This window comes from Salmo salar, chromosome ssa13 (genome assembly GCF_905237065.1).
Source record: "Salmo salar chromosome ssa13, Ssal_v3.1, whole genome shotgun sequence".
Classification (NCBI taxonomy): Eukaryota; Metazoa; Chordata; class Actinopteri; order Salmoniformes; family Salmonidae; genus Salmo; species Salmo salar.
This window is the reverse complement of record NC_059454.1, coordinates 108,346,010-108,373,390: the sequence shown is the minus strand read 5'-3', so window position 1 is coordinate 108,373,390 and position 27,381 is coordinate 108,346,010. Positions and strand designations below refer to the sequence as shown.

The following is a 27,381-nucleotide window of genomic DNA, read 5'->3' as shown; positions in this document are numbered from 1 at the left end:
ATAGTCTATAGGTTGTCAGTCAGTGGTTCTATAGTCTATCTGTTGCCAGTCAGTGGTTCTATAGTCTATCTGTTGCCAGTCAGTGGTTCTATAGTCTATAGGTTGCCAGTCAGTGGTTCTATAGTCTATAGGTTGTCAGTCAGTGGTTCTATAGTCTATCTGTTGTCAGTCAGTGGTTCTATAGTCTATCTGTTGCCAGTCAGTGGTTCTATAGTCTATCTGTTGCCAGTCAGTGGTTCTATAGTCAATAGGTTGCCAGTCAGTGGTTCTATAGTCTATAGATTGCCAGTCAGTGGTTCTATAGTCTATCTGTTGCCAGTCAGTGGTTCTATAAGTCTATCTGTTGCCAGTCAGTGGTTCTATAGTCTATCTGTTGCCAGTCAGTGGTTCTATAGTCTATAGGTTGCCAGTCAGTGGTTCTATAGTCTATTGGTTGCCAGTCAGTGGTTCTATAGTCTATCTGTTGCCAGTCAGTGGTTCTATAGTCTATAGGTTGTCAGTCAGTGGTTCTATAGTCTATCTGTTGCCAGTCAGTGGTTCTATAGTCTATAGGTTACCAGTCAGTGGTTCTATAGTCTATAGGTTGCCAGTCAGTGGTTCTATAGTCTATAGGTTGCCAGTCAGTGGTTCTATAGTCTATAGGTTGTCAGTCAGTGGTTCTATAGTCTATCTGTTGTCAGTCAGTGGTTCTATAGTCTATCTGTTGCCAGTCAGTGGTTCTATAGTCTATCTGTTGCCAGTCAGTGGTTCTATAGTCTATAGGTTGTCAGTCAGTGGTTCTATAGTCTATAGGTTGCCAGTCAGTGATTCTATAGTCTATCTGTTGCCAGTCAGTGGTTCTATAGTCTATAGGTTGCCAGTCAGTGGTTCTATAGTCTATAGGTTGCCAGTCAGTGGTTCTATAGTCTATAGGTTGCCAGTCAGTGGTTCTATAGTCTATAGGTTGTCAGTCAGTGGTTCTATAGTCTATCTGTTGTCAGTCAGTGGTTCTATAGTCTATAGGTTGTCAGTCAGTGGTTCTATAGTCTATAGGTTGCCAGTCAGTGGTTCTATAGTCTATAGGTTGCCAGTCAGTGGTTCTATAGTCTATCTGTTGCCAGTCAGTGGTTCTATAGTCTATAGGTTGTCAGTCAGTGGTTCTATAGTCTATCTGTTGCCAGTCAGTGGTTCTATAGTCTATCTGTTGCCAGTCAGTGGTTCTATAGTCTATAGGTTGCCAGTCAGTGGTTCTATAGTCTATAGGTTGCCAGTCAGTGGTTCTATAGTCTATCTGTTGCCAGTCAGTGGTTCTATAGTCTATCTGTTGCCAGTCAGTGGTTCTATAGTCTATCTGTTACCAGTCAGTGGTTCTATAGTCTATAGGTTGCCAGTCAGTGGTTCTATAGTCTATAGGTTGTCAGTCAGTGGTTCTATAGTCTATATGTTGTCAGTCAGTGGTTCTATGGTCTATAGGTTGCCAGTCAGTGGTTCTATAGTCTATCTGTTGTCAGTCAGTGGTTCTATAGTCTATAGGTTGTCAGTCAGTGGTTCTATAGTCTATCTGTTGCCAGTCAGTGGTTCTATAGTCTATAGGTTGTCAGTCAGTGGTTCTATAGTCTATCTGTTGCCAGTCAGTGGTTCTATAGTCTATCTGTTGCCAGTCAGTGGTTCTATAGTCTATAGGTTGCCAGTCAGTGGTTCTATAGTCTATAGGTTGTCAGTCAGTGGTTCTATAGTCTATCTGTTGTCAGTCAGTGGTTCTATAGTCTATAGGTTGTCAGTCAGTGGTTCTATAGTCTATAGGTTGCCAGTCAGTGGTTCTATAGTCTATAGGTTGCCAGTCAGTGGTTCTATAGTCTATCTGTTGCCAGTCAGTGGTTCTATAGTCTATAGGTTGTCAGTCAGTGGTTCTATAGTCTATCTGTTGCCAGTCAGTGGTTCTATAGTCTATCTGTTGCCAGTCAGTGGTTCTATAGTCTATAGGTTGCCAGTCAGTGGTTCTATAGTCTATAGGTTGCCAGTCAGTGGTTCTATAGTCTATCTGTTGCCAGTCAGTGGTTCTATAGTCTATAGGTTGTCAGTCAGTGGTTCTATAGTCTATAGGTTGCCAGTCAGTGGTTCTATAGTCTATCTGTTGCCAGTCAGTGGTTCTATGGTCTATCTGTTACCAGTCAGTGGTTCTATAGTCTATAGGTTGCCAGTCAGTGGTTCTATAGTCTATAGGTTGTCAGTCAGTGGTTCTATAGTCTATATGTTGTCAGTCAGTGGTTCTATGGTCTATAGGTTGCCAGTCAGTGGTTCTATAGTCTATCTGTTGTCAGTCAGTGGTTCTATAGTCTATAGGTTGTTAGTCAGTGGTTCTATAGTCTATCTGTTGCCAGTCAGTGGTTCTATAGTCTATAGGTTGTCAGTCAGTGGTTCTATAGTCTATCTGTTGCCAGTCAGTGGTTCTATAGTCTATCTGTTGCCAGTCAGTGGTTCTATAGTCTATAGGTTGCCAGTCAGTGGTTCTATAGTCTATAGGTTGTCAGTCAGTGGTTCTATAGTCTATCTGTTGTCAGTCAGTGGTTCTATGGTCTATCTGTTGCCAGTCAGTGGTTCTATAGTCTATCTGTTGCCAGTCAGTGGTTCTATAGTCTATAGGTTGCCAGTCAGTGGTTCTATAGTCTATAGATTGCCAGTCAGTGGTTCTATAGTCTATCTGTTGCCAGTCAGTGGTTCTATAAGTCTATCTGTTGCCAGTCAGTGGTTCTATAGTCTATCTGTTGCCAGTCAGTGGTTCTATAGTCTATAGGTTGCCAGTCAGTGGTTCTATAGTCTATTGGTTGCCAGTCAGTGGTTCTATAGTCTATAGGTTGCCAGTCAGTGGTTCTATAGTCTATAGGTTGCCAGTCAGTGGTTCTATAGTCTATCTGTTGCCAGTCAGTGGTTCTATAAGTCTATAGGTTGCCAGTCAGTGGTTCTATAGTCTATAGGTTGCCAGTCAGTGGTTCTATAGTCTATCTGTTGCCAGTCAGTGGTTCTATAAGTCTATCTGTTGCCAGTCAGTGGTTCTATAAGTCTATCTGTTGCCAGTCAGTGGTTCTATAGTCTATCTGTTGCCAGTCAGTGGTTCTATAGTCTATCTGTTGCCAGTCAGTGGTTCTATAGTCTATCTGTTGCCAGTCAGTGGTTCTATAGTCTATAGGTTGTCAGTCAGTGGTTCTATAGTCTATCTGTTGCCAGTCAGTGGTTCTATAGTCTATAGGTTACCAGTCAGTGGTTCTATAGTCTATAGGTTGCCAGTCAGTGGTTCTATAGTCTATAGGTTGCCAGTCAGTGGTTCTATAGTCTATAGGTTGTCAGTCAGTGGTTCTATAGTCTATCTGTTGTCAGTCAGTGGTTCTATAGTCTATCTGTTGCCAGTCAGTGGTTCTATAGTCTATCTGTTGCCAGTCAGTGGTTCTATAGTCTATAGGTTGCCAGTCAGTGGTTCTATAGTCTATAGGTTGTCAGTCAGTGGTTCTATAGTCAATCTGTTGCCAGTCAGTGGTTCTATAGTCTATAGGTTGCCTGGGAACCCCCAGGTGTTTCAATTTTGTTTTAGCCCTGAACTGGTTCACCCTGCTATAGATCCAGCCCTGTCTTATGTGATGGCCCTGGAACAAGGCCTGCCCTACCCTGTTCTCTGTGCTGGCTGGCTCTGTGTGTGTGTGTGTGTGTGTGTGTGTGTGTGTGTGTGTGTGTGTGTGTGTGTGTGTGTGTGTGTGTGTGTGTGTGTGTGTGTGTGTGTGTGTGTGTGTGTGTGTGTGTGTGTGTGGGGTGGAGCAGCACACAGCCTGACAGAGGTAAGCCTTTCTAGCTGCCGTTCTCGATTGCAAAATACCAAATAAATATTTTGCTTCAAACAGTCTCTTTGTCCCATCTGTGTCACAAACCATCCCAGTATGTGAATCTGACGCCTACCTCTTCTTTTCAAGAGCAACGTTAAGAAAAATATGGAGAAACAAGTACTTCACAGATTCTGTTCCGAACCGTCTCTAATGACTGATAATTGATAACACACGAAGTCTCAGAAAAGCATGAAAAAGACTTTTACACAACACGACAACACGACGCAACAACACAACATGACAACACGACGCAACAACACAACAACACGACGCAACAACACAACATGACAACACGACGCAACACAACACAACACGACAACACGACGCAACAACACAACATGACAACACGACGCAACACAACACAACATGACAACACGACGCAACAACACAACATGACAACACGACGCAACACAACACAACATGACAACACGACGCAACACAACACAACAACACGACGCAACACAACACAACATGACAACACGACGCAACAACACAACATGACAACACGACGCAACAACACAACATGACAACACGACGCAACAACACAACATGACAACACGACGCAACAACACAACATGACAACACGACGCAACAACACAACACAACAACACGACGCAACAACACAACATGACAACACGACGCAACAACACAACATGACAACACGACGCAACAACACAACATGACAACACGACGCAACACAACACAACATGACAACACGACGCAACACAACACAACAACACGACGCAACAACACAACATGACAACACGACGCAACACAACACAACAACACGACGCAACAACACAACATGACAACACGACGCAACAACACAACATGACAACACGACACAACACAACACAACATGACAACACGACGCAACACAACACAACAACACGACGCAACACAACACAACATGACAACACGACGCAACACAACACAACAACACGACGCAACAACACAACATGACAACACCACGCAACAACACAACATGACAACACGACGCAACACAACACAACAACACGACGCAACACAACATGACAACACGACGCAACACAACACAACAACACGACGCAACACAACATGACAACACGACGCAACACAACACAACATGACAACACGACGCAACACAACACAACAACACGACGCAACAACACAACATGACAACACGACGCAACACAACACAACATGACAACACGACGCAACACAACACAACAACACGACGCAACACAACATGACAACACGACGCAACACAACACAACATGACAACACGACGCAACACAACACAACACGACAACACGACGCAACACAACACAACATGACAACACGACGCAACACAACATGACAACACGACGCAACAACACAACATGACAACACGACGCAACAACACAACATGACAACACGACGCAACAAAACACAACATGACAACACGACGCAACACAACATGACAACACGACGCAACACAACACGACAAGACGACGCGACACAACACAACAACACGACGCAACACAACACAACAGGACAACACGACGCAACACAACATGACAACACGACGCAACACAACACAACATGACAACACGACGCAACAACACAACACAACATGACAACACGACGCAACACAACACAACACAACAACACGACGCAACACAACACAACATGACAACACGACGCAACAACACAACATGACAACACGACGCGACACAACATGACAACACGACGCAACAACACAACACAACATGACAACACGACGCGACACAACACAACAACACGACGCAACACAACACAACATGACAACACGACGCAACAACACAACATGACATGACAACACGACGCAACATAAAACAACATGACAACACGACGCAACAACACAACATGACAACACGACGCAACAACACAACATGACGACACGACGCAACACAACACAACACGACAACACGACGCAACAACACAACATGACAACATGACGCGACACAACACAACACAACATGACAACACGACGCAACAACACAACATGACAACACGACGCGACACAACATGACAACACGACGCAACAACACAACACAACATGACAACACGACGCGACACAACACAACAACACGACGCAACACAACACAACAACACGACGCAACAACAGAACATGACAACACGACGCGACACAACATGACAACACGACGCAACAACACAACACAACATGACAACACGACGCGACACAACACAACAACACGACGCAACACAACACAACAACACGACGCAACAACACAACACAACAACACGACACGACACAACACAACATGACAACACGATGCAACACAACACAACACAACAACACGAGACGACACAAGAAAAAAGACGACACGACACAAAATGACACAACACAAGATGACAACACATCAACACAAGACAACAAAAACAACAACAACAGCATGTTTTGTTTCATGTCTCAGTTCTCTTCTAGTTGTTTATAGAGTTATTTGTCTTTTCAGTTATTTCTCAACAACACAGGTATCTAGCCCATGACTGTCTACAACACAAGTATCTAGCCCTGGACTGTCTACAACACAAGTATCTAGCCCTGGACTGTCTACAACACAAGTATCTTGCCCAGGACTGTCTACAACACAAGTATCTAGCCCAGGACTGTCTACAACACAAGTATCTAGCCCAGGACTGTCTACAACACAAGTATCTAGCCCAGGACTGTCTACTGCCAACAACACAAGTATCTAGCCCAGGACTGTCTACAACACAAGTATCTAGCCCAGGACTGTCTACTGCCAACAACACAAGTATCTAGCCCAGGACTGTCTACAACACAAGTATCTAGCCCAGGACTGTCTACTGTCTATAACACAAGTATCTAGCCCAGGACTGTCTACAACACAAGTATCTATCCCAGGACTGTCTACAACACAAGTATCTATCCCAGGACTGCCTACAACACAAGTATCTATCCCAGGACTGTCTACAACACAAGTATCTATCCCAGGACTGTCTACAACACAATTATCTATCCCAGGACTGTCTACTGTCTACAACACAAGTATCTAGCCCAGGACTGTCTACAACACAAGTATCTAGCCCAGGACTGTCTACAACACAAGTATCTAGCCCAGGACTGTCTACTGCCAACAACACAAGTATCTAGCCCAGGACTGTCTACTGCCAACAACACAAGTATCTAGCCCAGGACTGTCCACAACACAAGTATCTAGCCCAGGACTGTCTACTGCCAACAACACAAGTATCTAGCCCAGGACTGTCTACTGCCAACAACACAAGTATCTAGCCCAGGACTGTCTACTGCCAACAACACAAGTATCTAGCCCAGGACTGTCTACTGCCAACAACACAAGTATCTAGCCCAGGACTGTCTACTGCCAACAACACAAGTATCTAGCCCAGGACTGTCTACTGCCAACAACAGAAACTGAAGAACAAGCCAAACATAGAGAATACCTAATATTATTTATATACCTAGGTAATACATGTACGTTGTTTAAAGCACCCTTATGAAAGTCTAAATAAACCCCGTATGGTGAAACCATATGTGGACCAGAGGCTTGTAGAATTATGAATTCTGAGTCTTCAGTTCAGCGGGGAGGCAGGTAGCCTAGTGGTTAGAGTGTTGGACTTGTAACCGGAAGGTTACAAAATCAAAAATCCCTGAGCTGACAAGGTAAAAATCTGTCGTTCTGCCCCTGAACAAGGCAGTTATTCCTAGGCTGTCATTGAAAATAAGAATTTGTTCTTAACTGACTTGTCTAGTTAAATAAAATAAATTGTTCACTGGTAGGGGGGTCCTGTGTACTCTGGGCATTAATGACTCAAATGTATGAAATGAGTCAAAAGATTTGTTCTTTTGACTGAACGAGTCGAAAAGACCAGAGTCTGTAAAAAGAGCTGAACTTCCCACTTCACTTTAAAAAAGAAACTGAAGATAATAATGTTCCTGTCCCTGAAGAACACCAACACACTCACGATACAAGTGTCGGATACACACAGAAATAGTTCCCAACAGCTCCTGGTGGATCCAATTACCGACACCTTTGAACAGTAAATTGCTCTTACAAAGAGAGGCTGTTTGCCCTGTTGCCACATCGCTGTCCAAAGCTGATTGTGTAACAACGATACAGTACACCAGCTCTTATCTGTCCATGAGTATTTTAGCTTGGCCCTCATAGACACCTAACCAGCATTATGGTTTACGTGGAACGTGCTGCCATGTGGAAGGTCTTCACATCTACCCTGAGATGTGTACACCAAAGTCCCATTGCTCAGGAGTGTCTCTTTAACGATATAGAGCCTGATGAAAAGATGACCTTGTCTAGTAAGATGGCGTCTGGTAGCACCCGGTAGGTACACAGACAGAGTCTAGACCAAACTCGGTCCTGGAGACCCCGGGGGGGGGGGCACGTTTTGGGTTTTTGCACTAGTACTACACAGCTGATTCAAATTATCACAGCTTGAGCTTGTGTAGTGCTAGGGCAAAAAAACATGTCAGTGTAAAGTGTCTCTATGTCAGTCTCTATGTCAGCGTAAAGCGTCTCTATGTCACTATCTATGTCAGTTTCTATGTCAACTTAAAGTGTATCTATGTCAGTCTCTATGTCAGCGTAAAGCGTCTCTATGTCAGTCTCTATGTCAACCTAAAGTGTCTCTGTCAGTCTCTATGTCAGTCTCTATGTCAGTGTAAAGTGTCTCTATGTCAGCGTAAAGCGTCTCTATGTCAGTCTCTATGTCAGCGTAAAGTGTCTCTACGTCAGTTTCTATGTCAACGTAAAGTGTCTCTATGTCAGCGTAAAGCGTCTCTATGTCAGTCTCTACGTCAGCGTAAAGCGTCTCTATGTCAGTCTCTATGTCAGTCTCTATGTCAGTGTAAAGTGTCTCTATGTCAGTCTCTATGTCAGCGTAAAGCGTCTCTATGTCAGTCTCTATGTCAGCGTAAAGTGTCTCTATGTCAGTCTCTATGTCAGCGTAAAGCGTCTCTATGTCAGTCTCTATGTCAGCGTAAAGCGTCTCTATGTCAGTCTCTATGTCAGCGTAAAGTGTCTCTATGTGAGTCTCTATGTCAACGTAAAGTGTATCTATGTCAGTCTCTATGTCAGTCTCTATGTCAGTGTAAAGCTTGTCTCTATGTCAGTGTAAAGCTAGTCTCTATGTCAGTGTAAAGCTAGTCTCTATGTCAGTGTAAAGCTAGTCTCTATGTCAGTGTAAAGCTAGTCTCTATGTCAGTGTAAAGCTAGTCTCTATGTCAGTGTAAAGCTAGTCTCTATGTCAGTGTAAAGCTTGTTTCTATGTCAGTGTAAAGCTCAGTGTAAAGCTAGTCTCTATGTCAGTGTAAAGCTAGTCTCTATGTCAGTGTAAAGCTAGTCTCTATGTCAGTGTAAAGCTAGTCTCTATTTAGTAACCTTTCACCACTACCGTAATTTCCGGACTATTGAGCGCACCTGAATATAAGCCGCACCCACTGAATTTAAAAAAATATATATATTTTGAACATAAATAAGCCGCACATGTCTATAAGCCGCAGGTGCCTACAGGTACATTGAAACAAATGAACTTTACACAGGCTTTAACGAAACACGGCTTGTAACAAAAATAAATAGGCTTTAACGAAACACGGCTTGTAACAAAAATAAATAGGCTTTAACGAAACACGGCTTGTAACAAAAATAAATATGCTTTAACGAAACACGGCTTGTAACAAGAAATAAAAAATTAGCAGTAAACAGTAGTCTACCAAGAAAGTCATTGGTCACTATCTTCCTCCTCCTGTGCACTGAAACCACTGAAGTCATCTCCTTTCAAAAAAAATTGAAAGCGGGAAAAATCCATATATTAGCCGCGTCATTGTTTAAGCCGCGAGGTTCAAAGCGTGGGAAAAAAAGTTGCTGCTTATAGTCCGGAAATTACGGTAATCATTCTTTCTATTACCATTCTCTCAGGTAGCTTTCAGTCTCCAGCATTTAAGAGATGATTAACTAATATGCCATTTAAAGGACTCTCCGGTTAACCCTGTCTTCTAGTTCATCTTTAACCCACACTGTAAATACCTGGATGGGTGTGGAACAGGGAGAGAGAGAGAGAGAGATCCCACCCCTAGGCCCCAGCATAACCTCCAGTCTAACACTGCAATGAGATCAGCTAGTTAGCTGCAACAGCTTTAAAACCAATACATCACAGAGGACATTGTTGTGTAATAACTCTTTTCCATCCTGTACCAGTCTCAGTAATTTAACCAATAACTCAATGACAATGCCAGTATTTTACATTGATGTTTAGAACAAGATATTGTTTGAAGAACAACTATTGATGCTGCTAGTACAGGAAAGTACACTCTTCAAAAAGGGTTCTTCGGCTGTCTCCGTAGGAGCACCCTTAAAGGGTTCTACATGGAACCCAAAAAGGTTCTACCTGAAACCAAAAAAGGGTACTTCAAAGGGTTATCCAATGGGGACAGCCGAAGAACTCTTTTAGGTTCTAGATAACACCTTTTTATCCCCTAAGGGCGTAGTATCAACAGTCCAGTGACAGCAGGATTGTGTGATCACAACAACACATTCCATTCCGTGTAGAAGATATGACATTAGTCCTCAACTAAGTCCCGAGTTTCCTCCTAAGGCTTCTCACTAACCACACCAACAACACCACAAACAACAACACCAACACCACAAACAACAACACCACAAACAACAACACCAACACCACCAACAACAACAACAACAACAACAACACCAACACCACCAACAACAACAACAACAACAACAACACCAACACCACCAACAACAACAACAACAACAACACCATAAACAACAACAACAACAACACCACCAACAACACCATAAACAACAACAACAACAACACCACCAACACCAGCAGCAACATAGCATCTCACCTCTAAGAATGCTTCATAGACATACAGCCAGTCAGTTCTTCAGTATTAACCTGTCACTATGAACATACCTAAGATATACCACTGCCACTGTGACGTCAGGTTGGTTAGAGGGCACACCCCCACCCTGTAGGGGAGTGGACTGGTGCTCTCTGAGGTGCTCCGCTCTAACTATGACTCATCTCTGTGATATTCTGAAACTGCAACCTATTTCCCTACATAGTGCACTACATTTGATCAGATCTAATGGGCGTTGGTCTAAAGTAGTGCACTACATTTGATCAGATCTAATGGGCGTTGGTCTAAAGTAGTGCACTACATTTGATCAGATCTAATGGGCGTTGGTCTAAAGTAGTGCACTACATTTGATCAGAGCTAATGGGCCCTGGTCTAAAGGCTCCTGAACCCTGACCTGAGGCTCCTGAACTCTGACCCTACTCCCTGAGGCTCCTTTGGGGGGGGGTACTGTCCCTCAAGAGAACACATCTTTCCCTCCAGTATTCCATGATTGTGACGGCATTGCGACTTAAAAAATATCTCTGTCAAAGCATAGTTGTTACATTTTAGTCATTTAAGCAGGCGCTCTTATCCAGAGCGTCTAGGGTTAAGTGGGGCGGCAGGGTAGCCTAGTGGTTAGAGCGTTGGACTAGTAACCGAAAAGGTTGCAAGTTAAAATCCCTGAGCTGACAAGGTACAGCTCTGTCGTTCTGCCCCTGAACAAGGCAGTTAAACCCACTGTTCCTAGGCCGTCATTGAAAATAAGAATTTGTTCTTAAGTGACTTGCTTAGTGAAATAAATAAAAACTAGTGCCATACTCAAGGTCACGTCGACAGATTTTTCACCTAGTCGTCTCAGAGAATTGAACCAACAACCTTTTGTTTACTGGCCCAACGCTCCCTACTAGCTCTACTGAGAGAAAAACAAAATGGCTTTCCTCTGGATGAACTATATGGAACCATGGTAACAGAGTTTAATGAAGCAATGAAGGCATGGGAGATCACAGCACGGAGAGGCATCGCTCAGGTTTATCATTAAACAGGTGCTGCTAGGGAACCACTCCCTCACACACAGCAGTGGACATCAGCCCCTTGATAAGATTAAACACTTCAACCAATTGACAGCGCACGCCACTCTCACTTCAAGACTATGGCTATCTATGTGCCGGTATGATAGCTAGAGAGGTAATCGTTTTTTTTTTTTTTTTATGGTATCTTTGAGACTCAAAAAAAAACATAAGTAATGACATAGTGTCAAACACAGTTCACATCTTAACAATCAGAGGGGAAATCCAATCCTCTTCACTGGATCCAATCCAAACGTCCTTTTATGGGAAATCTGGTCTGTTATATGAAATCAGATGAAGGATTGGTTGTTGACTCCCAGTGAAAAGCTGCTGCTAATAGTTTGGGACATTTTGTAGTGACCACTATAACAGGACAACTATTTCTCTTCATTAAAAGCCAAACAACCAACCAACCAAACAAAAGATGGGGCAGAAATCAGTAGAGTCAAGACTCTATTCCCTAACAAGTGCAAGACACACGATTACAAAGCTGAGAACTCCACGGACAGTTTCATGTTCAGGGGTGTTGCTATTTTCTTGAAGTCTTTAAAGACGTAGATCCTGAGGAAAGATGCCGTTGTCCAGTAAGACGGCATTGGATAGCACTCTCTAGTTACACAGAGAGACACATGGCAGAGTCTAGACTCTAGATCTAGACTCTAGTGCTTTTAGATCTAGTGTTTTTAGTATGTGTAGACGATGCCAGGTCTCAGGTCTGTGCAGGGTTTGGCACTATTACCTTCTTCCTGTCCTCTTTCTCCACCCCCCCCTCCCCATCCTCCACTCCTCTACCCAAACTTCAACTCAGAAGAGCTGTCAGTGTTTCCCACCAACTTGCAGTTTCTCAGCGTGGACACAGGTATAACTAGAATACTACCACCAAACACTTACTCAAACCAGCTTAATCCGTAATAAGCAATTGGTGACCATATTTTGGAGGGACGGTAACTTCTTTCAGATGCCAAATTGGTCCCTCAAGGAACTGAAGAACACGACAAAATGTCAAGATGATGAAATACAGAAATAGACTCCAAATAGAAGAAGCATACGGCCTACACATTTCTCACAACTATAAAACAAACACAGAGCACATGTGTTTGGCTTGGAAATACTAGAGAGACGGTTGATGAGTTGTCTATACCGTTATTACCACCCCTATCCTTACCATCGCATTGCAATGAAGTCTGTGAAATTAGCAAAACCGGTTCTGAAGTGAGTTAAACCTACATACAGTTCGTTCAAAGTGTAACAGCGAAACTCAAACCCATCCACTTGTCATGGCCAGAAGCAAGGAAAGAAACCTAAGACAGGCAGTGTTAGAGATCTTTATTAAGGGCCCTATGTTCCTCCAGAAACCATGACGATTAAGGGCCCTATGTCCCTCCAGGAACCATGACAATTAAGGGCCCTATGTCCCTCCAGGAACCATGACGATTAAGTAAATAAGAAAATAAGTATGTTCAAAGTGTACAAGAAACAATTTGACGGAGGTGTGGTTCAAACTCATTCTCTACATACCAGCCCAGCTGACACCCTCCTTCTCTACATACCAGTCGACACCCTCCTTCTCTACATACCAGCCCAGTCAACACCCTCATTCTCTACATACCAGCCCAGCAGACAGACAGATGGTTGATGAGTTGTCTATACCGTTATTACCACCCCTATCATTACCATCACATTGCAATGAAGTCTGTGAAATTAGCAAAACCGGTTCTGAAGTGAGTTAAACCTACATACAGTTCGTTCAAAGTGTAACAGCGAAACTCAAACCCATCCACTTGTCATGGCCAGAAGCAAGGAAAGAAACCTAAGACAGGCAGTGTTAGAGATCTTTATTAAGGGCCCTATGTCCCTCCAGAAACCATGACGATTAAGGGCCCTATGTCCCTCCAGGAACCATGACGATTAAGGGCCCTATGTCCCTTCAGGAACCATGCAGCTGACACCCTCATTCTCTACAGACCAGACCAGCTGACACCCTCCTTCTCTACAGACCAGACCAGCTGACACCCTCCTTCTCTACATACCAGACCAGCTGACACCCTCATTCTCTACAGACCAGACCAGCTGACACCCTCCTTCTCTACAGACCAGCAGACACCCTCCTTCTCTACAGACCAGCTGACACCCTCCTTCTCTACAGACCAGACCAGCTGACACCCTCCTTCTCTACAGACCAGACCAGCTGACACCCTCCTTCTCTACAGACCAGCTGACACCCTCCTTCTCTACAGACCAGACCAGCTGACACCCTCCTTCTCTACAGACCAGCTGACACCCTCCTTCTCTACAGACCAGACCAGCTGACACCCTCCTTCTCTACAGACCAGCTGACACCCTCCTTCTCTACAGACCAGACCAGCTGACACCCTCCTTCTCTACAGACCAGCTGACACCCTCCTTCTCTACAGACCAGACCAGCTGACACCCTCCTTCTCTACAGACCAGACCAGCTGACACCCTCCTTCTCTACAGACCAGCAGACACCCTCCTTCTCTACAGACCAGACCAGCTGACACCCTCCTTCTCTACAGACCAGCTGACACCCTCCTTCTCTACAGACCAGACCAGCTGACACCCTCCTTCTCTACAGACCAGCAGACACCCTCCTTCTCTACAGACCAGACCAGCTGACACCCTCCTTCTCTACAGACCAGCTGACACCCTCCTTCTCTACAGACCAGACCAGCAGACACCCTCATTCTCTACAGAAACACAGAAACTGCCAAAAATAGTTTTTATTCAATGAATTGTGTCCACCCGCACGAGGGTGAAAGTTGTGCACCATATAGGGAATAGGGTGGCATTTGGAACGTAGAACACATAAACACCACTGTGACTGTTCAAAGGAAGGACCAATTCATCGCTGAGTTGGTGATTGGCACACTGTGGATTCCATGGTAGTGTTGTGCACATGCCAGTGATGCCACACTATAGTTAGTTGGCATTATCAACGGTTACCCGTGTGTTCCTTTGTGTCACCCAACACACAATGGCTGTTGGGATTTCTGGACAAAGAAATGGAGGAGGTTTGAAGGGTGAGCAGAACAAATTAAATTTATAGAAGAAAACGACATCAGTTGTCATGGTACAACACACCTGCGCTACTTCCACCAAGTCTATTTCACTGTTATTGTACACTTAAAACCACAGGAGGTTGGTGGCACTTTCATTTGGGAGGACGGGCTCGTGGTAATGGCCGGAGCGGAATCAGTGGAATGGTATCATTCATCATTATGGTCCGTCCTCCTTCTCAGCAGCCTCCACTGACTGAAACATGGAATTCCTCTGAACAAGGTGATATTTATGTTTGTGGTTTAATTCCTCTAATGCTTACAACAGTGCACTTCATGTAAAGAATAGACACCATTGACTGAGTGGAGAACAAAAGGATCCTTTGAGAACCAGCCCTTGTTTCCCCAGGTGTTCTGTTTTGACAAACACAAAGTTTTTTAGGTTAAATACGGGAGTCCTACCAGCTCTCAGTCTAACGTCAGAATTAGATGTTTATCCATCTTTCCCAAACGTCAAATGTTGAAGTGTTCAAGTTCAAATTCAGGCATTAAATCCAAATTCTTAAGGTTAGATAGACATTAACTCTGAATGGTTAAGGTAAGGGCTAAGGTTTGGGATTTGGCTTAAAACAAAAATATCAAAAACAACTTTCTATTGCTGGATTTGAACAGACAACCTTTAGAATCAGCAGCAGATGCTTATACCCATCCACTACGCCCTAGCGCCACACCGCCCTAGCGCCTCAACGCCCTATCGCCTCAACGCCCTAGAGCCGCAACGCCCAACGCCACAACGCCCTAGAGCCTCAACGCCCTAGAGCCGCAACGCCCTAGAGCCGCAACGCCCTAGAGCCGCACCGCCCTAGAGCCGCAACGCCCAGCGCCGCAACGCCCTAGCGCCGCAACGCCCTAGCGCCTCAACGCCCTAGAGCCGCAACGCCCTAGAGCCGCAACGCCCTAGAGCCGCAACGCCCTAGCGCCGCAACGCCCTAGAGCCGCAACGCCCTAGAGCCACAGTGCCCTAGCAAAACCCCAAACCTACATGAAGGTAACAACACTCAATGTTGCCCCTAGTTGCTAGTTTCCATGTCATTTCCTGACTTCCTCAGACATGGATGGACATACTGACTTGTGTCACGGGTGGCCTGGCTGGGTAGTCAACCCAACACTACCTCACAGGTGATGACGTGATCATGGAGCAAGTTTCTCTCTCTCCCTCTCTCCCTCCCTTCTCTCTCTCCCTCCCTTCTCTCTCTTTCTCCTCCCCCCCTTTTCTCTCTCTCTCGCTCTCTCTCCCTCTCTCCCTCCCTTCTCTCCCTTCTCTCTCTCCCTCTCTTTCTCCTCCCCCCCTTTTCTCTCTCTCTCTCTCTCTCTCTCTGTCTCTCTCTCTCTCTCTCTGTCTTGCTCTCTCTCTCTCTCTGTCTCGCTCTCTCCTCTCTCTCTCTCTGTCTCTCTCTCTCTCTCGTCGTGGGACTGTTTGTGTTTGCATAGTGCGAAGAGTTGAATCATCTAAACCTTGAATAATCACATAAATCGGATCACATAAATCTGATCACATAAATCTGATCTATGGTAATGTAGGTAGGTATGGGGAGGAGGGGGGAGTGTTAGCTATATGAAAACTAAACACACGGGTTTAGATGGCAGGGTGGGCTGCTGTGTGAATGGAATGGACCAGGATTATGGTCCTACTGATCTGTTTTACTCATTAACAGGGTTTATAGATGGACCAGGATTATGGTCCTACTGATCTGTTTTACTGATTAACAGGGTTTATAGATGGACCAGGATTAGGGGTCCTACTTATCTGTTTTACTGATTAACAGGGTTTATAGATGGACCAGGATTATGGTCCTACTGATCAGTTTTACTCATTAACAGGGTTTATAGATGGACCAGGATTATGGTCCTACTGATCTGTTTTACTCATTAACAGGGTTTATAGATGGACCAGGATTATGGTCCTACTGATCTGTTTTACTGATTAACAGGGTTTATGAAAAGCACAAACAAGTCATCCTTTACTATTTTCACTTCTTCAGGAATCAACACAGCCTTAACAAATTATTCTCACCATACACTGTATCTCACCATTAGCACGGAAAACAAAGGCATGGAGTTTTGGATTACTATAGGGTTTACATTCCCATTTTAATCATTTAGCAGACACTCTTATCCGTACTGGTCCCCCGTGGGAATCGAACCCACAACCCTTGCATTGCAAACACCATGCTTTACCAACTGAGCCACACGGGACCAACATGACCAACATCAGCTCTTAAAACAACGACATGGTGCTTTGGATTACCATAGGTTCTCCTGAAATACTGTTACAGCCACTACCTCTCCAAGGTGTTACCGTGTGACCTGTACAGACCTACGGTAGCCTTGTCTGGAGCCTGTTCTACTCCAACATGCCTTTACTGACACAGTCTGAAAGTATGTATTTTACAACTATTAATTAACTTCTCAACTAAAATAACAATGACCGAGGGGGCCACTCCCTTTCAACTGGTACATGTTAACAACATTTCAAGGAAATGTGTGAGGGACACCACACTGGTAGAGGAACAAGTTTAACAGTAGGAGCTCTCTGAGAAACAAGTCCTATTCAAGTCCTACTGGTCCGTCTACTTCCTGCCTTCGTTGTGTGAAAGAAAAATGCAACAATAATAAAACATTAGGGCAGACAGGCAGACAGGCAGACAGACAGACAGAAGGCTGTTGTCCCTCCCGTAGACTGGCAGCTTCCACCCAGACACTACTGAATGTCTGTTACAATACCGAGAAGACACTACTGCATGTCTCTTACTGTCTGTTACAATACCGAGAAGACACTACTACTGTCTGTTACAATACCGAGAAGACACTACTGCATGTCTGTTACAATACCGAGAAGACACGACTACTGTCTGTTACAATACCGAGAAGACACTACTACTGTCTGTTACAATACCGAGAAGACACGACTACTGTCTGTTACAATACCGAGAAGACACTACTACTGTCTGTTACAATACCGAGAAGACACGACTACTGTCTGTTACAATACCGAGAAGACACTACTACTGTCTGTTACAATACCGAGAAGACACGACTACTGTCTGTTACAATACCGAGAAGACACGACTACTGTCTGTTACAATACCGAGAAGACACGACTACTGTCTGTTACAATACCGAGAAGACACTACTGCATGTCTGTTACAATACCGAGAAGACACTACTGCATGCCTGTTACAATACCGAGAAGACACTACTGCATGTCTCTTACTGTCTGTTACAATAGCGAGAAGACACGACTACTGTCTGTTACAATACCGAGAAGACACTACTGCATGTCTGTTAAAATCCCGAGAAGACACGACTACTGTCTGTTACAATACCGAGAAGACACTACTACTGTCTGTTACAATACCGAGAAGACACTACTACTGTCTGTTACAATACCGAGAAGACACTACTGCATGTCTGTTACAATACCGAGAAGACACTACTGCATGTCTGTTACAATACCGAGAAGACACTACTGCATGTCTCTTACTGTCTGTTACAATAGCGAGAAGACACGACTACTGTCTGTTACAATACCGAGAAGACACTACTACTGTCTGTTACAATACCGAGAAGACACTACTACTGTCTGTTACAATACCGAGAAGACACTACTGCATGTCTGTTACAATACCGAGAAGTATCCGATATGAACAGATGTCTCTCTTTGAGCTGTACCTCTCTTTGAAGGGTAACATCTCCAGGACTACTGTATTATGTATGAAACACTGTAGTGATGACATGTAGGAAGGTAGCCTAGTGGTTAAAGCGTTGGGCCCGTAACCAAAAAGTTGCTTGGATCGAATCTCTGAGCTGACAAGGTAAAAATCTGTCCTTTTGCCCCTGAACAAGGTAGTGTGTTAACCAAGCAGCACTGTGTTAGCCAAGCAGCACTGTGTTAGCCAAGCAGCACTGTGTTAGCCAAGCGGCACTGTGTTAACCAATCGGCACTGTTAGCCAAGCAGCACTGTGTTAGCCAAGCAGCACTGTGTTAACCAATCAGCACTGTGTTGGCCACGCAGCACTGTGTTTGCCAAGCAACACTGTGTTAACCAAGCAGCACTGTTTTAACTAAGCAGCACTGTGTTGGCCAAGCAGCACTGTGTTAACCAATCAGCACTGTTAGCCAAGCAGCACTGTGTTAGCCAAGCAGCACTGTTAGCCAAGCAGCACTGTGTTAGCCAAGCAGCACTGTGTTAACCAATCAGCACTGTTTTAACTAAGCAGCACTGTGTTGGCCAAGCAGCACTGTGTTAACCAAGCAGCACTGTGTTAACCAAGCAGCACTGTTAGCCAAGCACCACTGTGTTAACCAAGCAGCACTGTGTTAACCAAGCAGCACTGTTTTCCAAGCAGCACTGTTAGCCAAGCAGCACTGTGTTAACCAAGCAGCACTGTGTTAACCACGCAGCACTGTTAGCCAAGCAGCACTGTGTTGGCCAAGCAGCACTGTGTTAACCAAGCAGCACTGTGTTAACCAAGCAGCACTGTTAGCCAAGCAGCACTGTGTTGGCCAATCAGAACTGTGTTGGCCAAGCAGCACTGTTAGCCAAGCAGCACTGTGTTTGCCAAGCAGCACTGTGTTAACCAAGCAGCACTGTTAGCCAAGCAGCACTGTGTTGGCCAATCAGAACTGTGTTGGCCAAGCAGCACTGTTAGCCAAGCAGCACTGTTAGCCAAGCAGCACTATTAGCCAAGCAGTATGTGTTTTCGTCAGATGATCTTTATTCTAGCTAGTCTATTAGTCAAGGCATTGTGTTATCACTGAGTGCAGAGTACAAGCTATCTAAGAACAAACATGATGACATGAACATAATGTAACGACACTGAGTTTATAAGAGCGGATATCGACTCTGCAGCTCGTTTATACTTCTGGGGCACAGTCGATAGCGCGCTGGACTTCGGGCTAGAAGGTCGAGGGTTCGAGACCTGCTCCCTGCCTGTTTCACTACAATAATAATACCCAGGAGCCAAACACCTACTGCATGACAGGCTGAAGTTCATTTTGTAACGCTTAGGGCTATACTTATTAAACAAATGCGCTATTGTCGGAGGCTGACGCCAAGGTAACAGTTGTTATTATACATTTCACATGTCTGGAATGTCAAAACGTCAGTTCTTGTTATAAGCTGGTAAAATCTTATTCATATTTGTAATAACACCACGTTGCGTGCGACAGTATACTTTGTGATACAAGCGGAAAGTTCTTAATCGGTTTAAATAATAGACCATTTGCGGTCAGAAGAATGGGTTCGTGACATACCTTTTCGTTTACGGTGACAGCGTGCGCGCTCAAGTTGAGAAGTAAATGGAATCGTCGCGGTGCTTCGGGATCAGTTTGACTTGTGGGTGTTACCGGCAGAACCGGGGCAAGAGGACGAAGGCGTTCTCTGACACACCTGACGCACACGGGAGAGAATAGACTGTTATTCTTCATATGGAATTTGTCATAATGTGGTGTGTACAGTAGGTTTAGACTAGGTGACGTTAGTCTCAAGCATGTCGACATAAAAAAATGATTCAGCATCCCACTTAATTCCCCTTGAGGTATTTGGGGAAGTTGCTGTGCCCTTCTCAAGGCCTCCCTCCCACAGAAAAAGTGTTGTTTCTCAAAACCATGTTTGGAAATCTGGCTTGTCTCAGGGACTTGAGCTATTCCAGGAATGCAAGTATTACTGATGTTCCGATTTACTTGGATCTTAGTTTTTTTTTACATTTTGATTTAAATTCACAGGATTCTCCAATAGTACATTATAAGGAATACATATGCAGCGGAGTAAAGTAATTAAGTAAAAATACTTTAAAGTACTACTTAAGTGGTATCTCTTCTATTTATATTTTTTGAAAACGTTTACTTTTACTTCACTACATTACTAAATAAAAGTATGTACTTTTTACTCCATACCTTTTACCTGACACAAAATGCTTTATGCTTAGCAGGACAGGAACATTGTCCAATTCACGCACTTATATCAAGAGAACATCCCTGGTCATCCCTACTGCCTCTGATCCGGTGGACTCATGAAATACAAATGCTTCGTTTGTAAATTATGTCTGAGTGTTGGAGTGTGCCGCTGCCTATCCGTAAATTAAGTTTAATGAGTTTAATATAATGAATTTGAAACCATTTATACGTTTACTTTTACTTTTCATATTTAAGTATATTATAGCAATTAGATTTACTTTTGATACTTAAGTATATTTCAAACCAAATACTTGTAGACTTTTACTATGACTATTTTACCAGTATTTTACTGGGTGACTTTCACTTTTACTTGAGTCATTTTAGATAAACGTATCTTTACTTTTACTCAAGTATGACAACTGGGTACTTTTTCCACCACTGTACATATGCTATTTTAACATTCTCTTTCTCTGCATTACAGTGCTTGCTGGTTTCCATTTGTCTCTGGCACTTAATTGATCAAATTAGATTACAATAGACAATGTAACAGTGACACCCAGTCTTTACTAGGTAAGCCTACAGATCTCCCTGTAGACAGCAGCTATTGGTCCTTCTACTACAGATCTCCCTGTAGACAGCAGCTATTGGTCCTTCTACTACAGAATTCCCTGTAGACAGCAGCTATTGGTCCTTCTAATACAGAACTCCCTGTAGACAGCAGCTATTGGTCCTTCTACTACAGATCTCCCTGTAGACAGCAGCTATTGGTCCTTCTACTACAGAACTCCCTGTAGACAGCAGCTATTGGTCCTTCTACTACAGATCTCCCTGTAGACAGCAGCTATTGGTCCTTCTACTACAGATCTCCCTGTAGACAGCAGCTATTGGTCCTTCTACTACAGATCTCCCTGTAGACAGCAGCTATTGGTCCTTCTACTACAGATCTCCCTGTAGACAGCAGCTATTGGTCCTTCTACTACAGATCTCCCTGTAGACAGCAGCTATTGGTCCTTCTACTACAGATCTCCCTGTGGACAGCAGCTATTGGTCCTTCTACTACAGATCTCCCTGTGGACAGCAGCTATTGGTCCTTCTACTACAGATCTCCCTGTGGACAGCAGCTATTGGTCCTTCTACTACAGATCTCCCTGTAGACAGCAGCTATTGGTCCTTCTACTACAGATCTCCCTGTAGACAGCAGCTATTGGTCCTTCTACTACAGATCTCCCTGTAGACAGCAGCTATTGGTCCTTCTACTACAGATCTCCCTGTAGACAGCAGCTATTGGGGCTTCTACCACAGATCTCCCTGTAGACAGCAGCTATTGGTCCTTCTACTACAGAACTCCCTGTAGACAGCAGCTATTGGTCCTTCTACTACAGAACTCCCTGTAGACAGCAGCTATTGGTCCTTCTACTACAGAACTCCCTGTAGACAGCAGCTATTGGTCCTTCTAATACAGAACTCCCTGTAGACAGCAGCTATTGGTCCTTCTACTACAGATCTCCCTGTAGACAGCAGCTATTGGTCCTTCTACTACAGATGTCCCTGTAGACAGCAGCTATTGGTCCTTCTAATACAGAACTCCCTGTAGACAGCAGCTATTGGTCCTTCTAGTCAGTGTTGTAGCTATGACTCAGTGGTTGAGCCACCTAGACATGATTCAGATAAGGTATGTCTCATCTGGCTAAACATAAAGCTAGAAGACAGGCTGGAGCATGCAGCCAAGGAGATCTGGGTTGTCTCTTTATCATTCACTACACTAAGGTTCCTATTCCGGGCTTAAGGTTGAGGAGAGGGAGGGGCCTGGGTGGCCAAGCAGCATTATTACACTGTTATGGCATCTCGCTGAGGAGGTGTGAATGTGCGTGTGTATGTGTATAAAAGCATGCCAGAGATAGGAGTGCCACCTGATTAAACCTTTCGTCAACCTACTGTTGGGAAAGGGAAAGGGGGAAACCTAGTCAGTGGTACCTTCCGCATTTAACCCAACACCCTTCTGAATCAGAGAGGTGTGGATGGCTGCCTTAATCGACATCCAGGTCTCCGGCACCCGGGGAACAATGGGTTAACTGCCTGGCTCAGGGGCAGAAGGACAGATTTTTTACATTGTCAGCTCGGGGATTTGATCCAGCAACCTTTCGGGTTACTGGCCCAACACTCCTACCCACCAGAAGTGAAGTGGCATAAACCTCTGGTGATTGTGAAATATTTTAGCAGAAACTAATGCTTCTTACTCTGAACTCATTAGACTATTTACACTCTATTTGTCTTGTCAAAAAAAGTTAAATATTTGGTCACAAATTCTTAAAGCTGGTATATAACAACGTAGTCAGAAACGTATAGACAACCCTTGTTCAATATTCAAATAAATTATTATACAGTATGATTTAAAAGTTGATTTAAAAGTTGATTTTTAAATTGGAGTGTCACGCCTGCTCCCGCTCCCCCGCTCCCCCTCTCTGGTTCTCGAGGTCGCCGGGCTGCCCATCGTTATGCGCATCAGCGCTTCATTGGAATCACCTGGACTCCATCACTTTATTGATTGCCTCCTCTATATCTGTATGTTCCTCAGTTTGATCCCCATGTCAGCATTAATGTAGTTTTGTTCCCCCTGTCCAGACGCTGTTTTTGTTTCGTTTCATGTCGGTTATTTATTAAATATTCACTCCCCATCATAAAATGATACATTCAGGATGATGACAACGTAAGATGAAAAATTACTTACGCAGTTTTTTCCTGTGGAATCACTTCAGTGACTGATAGACTAGCATCGTTATGTTAGCGGTAGAACATCTTATGATGACTCATTCATTCCCCATTGTACAGATCGTTAATACAGAGAGATGGTTCAGACAAGAGTGATCATGTGAAAGTGTACTAGTCAACAGATGACTCAACTCCAACCAGAGAGATGATGTCATCCCGAATGTACCTGCATGGGAACTAGAGATGATGTCATCCCCTAGGTACCTGCATGGGAACTAGAGATGATGTCATCCCTATGTACCTGCATGGGAACTAGAGATGATGTCATCCCCTAGGTACCTGCATGGGAACTAGAGATGATGTCATCCCCTAGGTACCTGCATGGGAACTAGAGAGAATGTCATCCCTATGTACCTGCATGGGAACTAGAGAGAATGTCATCCCTATGTACCTGCATGGGAACTAGAGATGATGTCATCCCCTATGTACCTGCATGGGAACTAGAGAGGATGTCATCCCCTATGTACCTGCATGGGAACTAGAGATGATGTCATCCCCTATGTACCTGCATGGGAACTAGAGAGGATGTCATCCCTATGTACCTGCATGGGAACTAGAGAGGATGTCATCCCCTATGTACCTGCATGGGAACTAGAGATGATGTCATCCCCTAGGTACCTGCATGGGAACTAGAGATGATGTCATCCCTATGTACCTGCATGGGAACTAGATATGATGTCATCCCCTATGTACCTGCATGGGAACTAGAGATGATGTCATCCCCTATGTACCTGCATGGGAACTAGAGATGATGTCATCCCCTAGGTACCTGCATGGGAACTAGAGATGATGTCATCCCCTATGTACCTGCATGGGAACTAGAGATGATGTCATCCCCTATGTACCTGCATGGGAACTTTAGATGATGTCATCCCCTATGTACCTGCATGGGAACTAGAGAGGATGTTACCCCTATGTACCCACATGAAAAAATACTACAGTTTAGTATAGAATACTAGAGTACTTACTATATAATTCTGGATTAAACTGTAGTATAAAACTGTAGTATATTGTGAAATACTGTACTACACGCTGTAGTATCCCCTAATCATGTGTAGTATTTACTATAGAATGTTGTAGTATACTGTAGAATACTATTGTACATACTACAGTAATGTCCGTAAAAACACTACAGTTCGCAAAAACACTACACTTTTTTAAAACTATAGCACGGTAAATACTACACTATTTAATTTGCATATACCCTGCCCATTCCCCTCCCGCATATCCTAATTTGTGCCACCCATAAGTGAGGAACTTACACGCCAAGTATAGACCATACCGTGTTCCAAACATGTTATAGAAGAGAACAGAAGCGCTGAACTATCAGAATCCTTGTCCTATCTATCTATCTATCTATCTATCTATCTATCTATCTATCTATCTATCTATCTATCTATCTATCTATCTATCTATCTATCTATCTATCTATCTATCTATCTATCTATCTATCTATCTATCTATCTATCTATCTATCTATCTATCTATCTATCTATCTATCTATCTATCTATCTATCTATCTATGTATCTATCTATCTATCTATCTATCTATCTATCTATCTATCTATCTATCTATCTATCTATCTATCTATCTATCTATCTATCTATCTATCTATCTATCTATCTATCTATCTATCTATCTATCTATCTATCTATCTACCTACCTACCTATCTACCTACCTACCTATAGTTTATGGAGAATGTGATCTGTTAGTATTTCTCCAGTAGGTTTACTCAAGAGAAAGCCTCCACTTTCAAAGTTAATAAAATACTACAGGAAATGAACTACAGTATATTACAGTCCTCAAAAACACTACAGTAAATACTACAGAAATGAACTACAGTATATTACAGTCCACAAAAACACTACAGTAAATACTATAGGAAATTAACTACAGTATATTACAGTCCGCAAAAACATTACAGGAAATTAACTACAGAAATGAACTACAGTATATTACAGTCCGCAAAAACACTACAGTAAATACTACAGTATACTAGAATCTGCAAAAATACTACATGAATTACTATAGAATATACTACAGTTTTCTTTAACTACAGTATTTATACTACAGTTAACAGTCAATACTACAGTATATTACAGTAAATACTACATTATTTTGTGGGTTTTAAAAAAAAAACACTACAGTGAAAACTACAGTATTTATACCATAGTATACTGTAGTATTTTGTCATGTGGGTACCTGCATGGGAACTAGCTGAAAAATGTATGAGACAATGGAAGTAGGTAGGTTTCCATTGACTCAGGTTTATTCTACAAATGTAATGTCGCAACAACAACAAAAAACGTTGGAACGGAAACAACAGCTGTAGGAGAAAATGTTCCAAAGATCGGAAAAAAAAATATTTGTTCGATTCTTCTGTCAAACTTTCTTTATTACGAAAAATTATAATGGAAACAGTTTTTCGAATAAATGATGATTGCCAAATAATTCTGAAGGTACGCTGGGCACGTGACGTCGTCAAATAACTATAAAGTTCCACGACACATTTAATTATTTTATTTTATTATTTTATTATTTAACTAGGCAAGTCAGCTGTATAAGGAAATAAGCAAACAGGAAACCACTCACCCAGAGGCGGCGCTCCTAGTGGCCGGAGACTTTAATGCAGGGAAACTTAAATCAGTTCTACCAAATCTCTATCAACATGTTAAATGTGCAACCAGAGGGAAAAAAAATTCTAGATCACCTGTACTCCACACACAGAGACGCATACAAAGCTCTCCCTCGCCTTCCATTTGGTAAATCCGACCACAACTCTGTCCTCCTGATTCCTGCTTACAAGCAAAAATTAAAGCAGGAAGCACCAGTGACTCGGTCTATAAAAAAAGTGGTTAGATGAAGCAGATGCTAAACTACAGTACTGTTTTGCTATCACAGACTGGAATATGTTCTGGGATTCTTCCGATGGCATTGAGGAGTACACCACATCAGTCACTGGCTTTATCAATAAGTGCATCGAGGACGTCGTCCCCACAGTGACTGTACGTACATACCCCAACCAGAAGCTATGGATTACAGGCAACATTTGCACTGAGCTAAAGGGTAGAGCTGCCGCTTTCAAGGTGCGGGACTCTAACCCGGAAGCTTACAAGAAATCCGGCTATGCCCTGCGACGAACCATCAAACAGGCAAAGCGTCAATACAGGGCTAAGAATGAATCATACTACACCGGCTCTGACGCTCGTCGGATGTGGCAGGGCTTGCCTAGTGAGCTGCCTAGTGACACGAGCCTACCAGAGGAGCTAAATCACTTCTATGCTCGCTTCGAGGCAAATAATACTGAGGCATGCATGAGAGCATCAGCTGCTCCGGACGACTGTGTGATCATGCTCTCCGTAGCCGACATCAGTAAGACCTTTAAACAGGTCAACATTCACAAGGCCGAAGGGCCAGACGGATTACCAGGATGTGTGCTCCGGGCATGTGCTGACCAACTGGCAGGTGTCTTCACTGACATTTTCAACATGTCCCTGACCGAGTCTGTAATACCAACATGCTTCAAGCAGACCACCATAGTCCCTGTGCCCAAGAACACAAAGGCAACCTGCCTAAATGACTACAGACCCGTAGCGCTCACATCTGTAGCCATGAGGTGCTTTGAAAGGTTGGTCATGGCTCACATCAACACCATTATCCTGATGGGCCGCCCCCAGGTGGTGAGGGTAGGTAGCAACACATCTGCCACGCTGATCCTCAACACTGGAGCTCCCCAGGGTGCGTGCTCAGTCCCCTCCTGTACTCCCTGTTCACCCACGACTGCATGGCCAGGCACGAGTCCAACACCATCATTAAGTTTGCAGACGACACAA

General features: G+C 43.7%; 1 protein-coding gene across 7 annotated transcripts in view; it reads right to left on the bottom strand.

Moving 5' to 3' along the window:
- LOC106568538 (cingulin-like protein 1) overlaps window positions 1-20,403 on the bottom strand; it is a 67,421-nt gene extending 47,018 nt beyond the window's left edge. For 2 of the 7 annotated variants that reach the window (XM_014138967.2, XM_014138968.2), the window contains exon 1: window positions 20,136-20,394. The gene's annotated coding sequence lies outside the window, so the exon portion shown is untranslated. Of the gene's footprint in view, window positions 1-10,740; window positions 10,860-20,135 lie in introns of those variants that run through there. The other 5 variants (XM_014138964.2, XM_014138966.2, XM_014138965.2 and 2 more) reach the window with 4 other exon arrangements.
- Window positions 20,404-27,381: the final 6,978 nt, after the last annotated feature.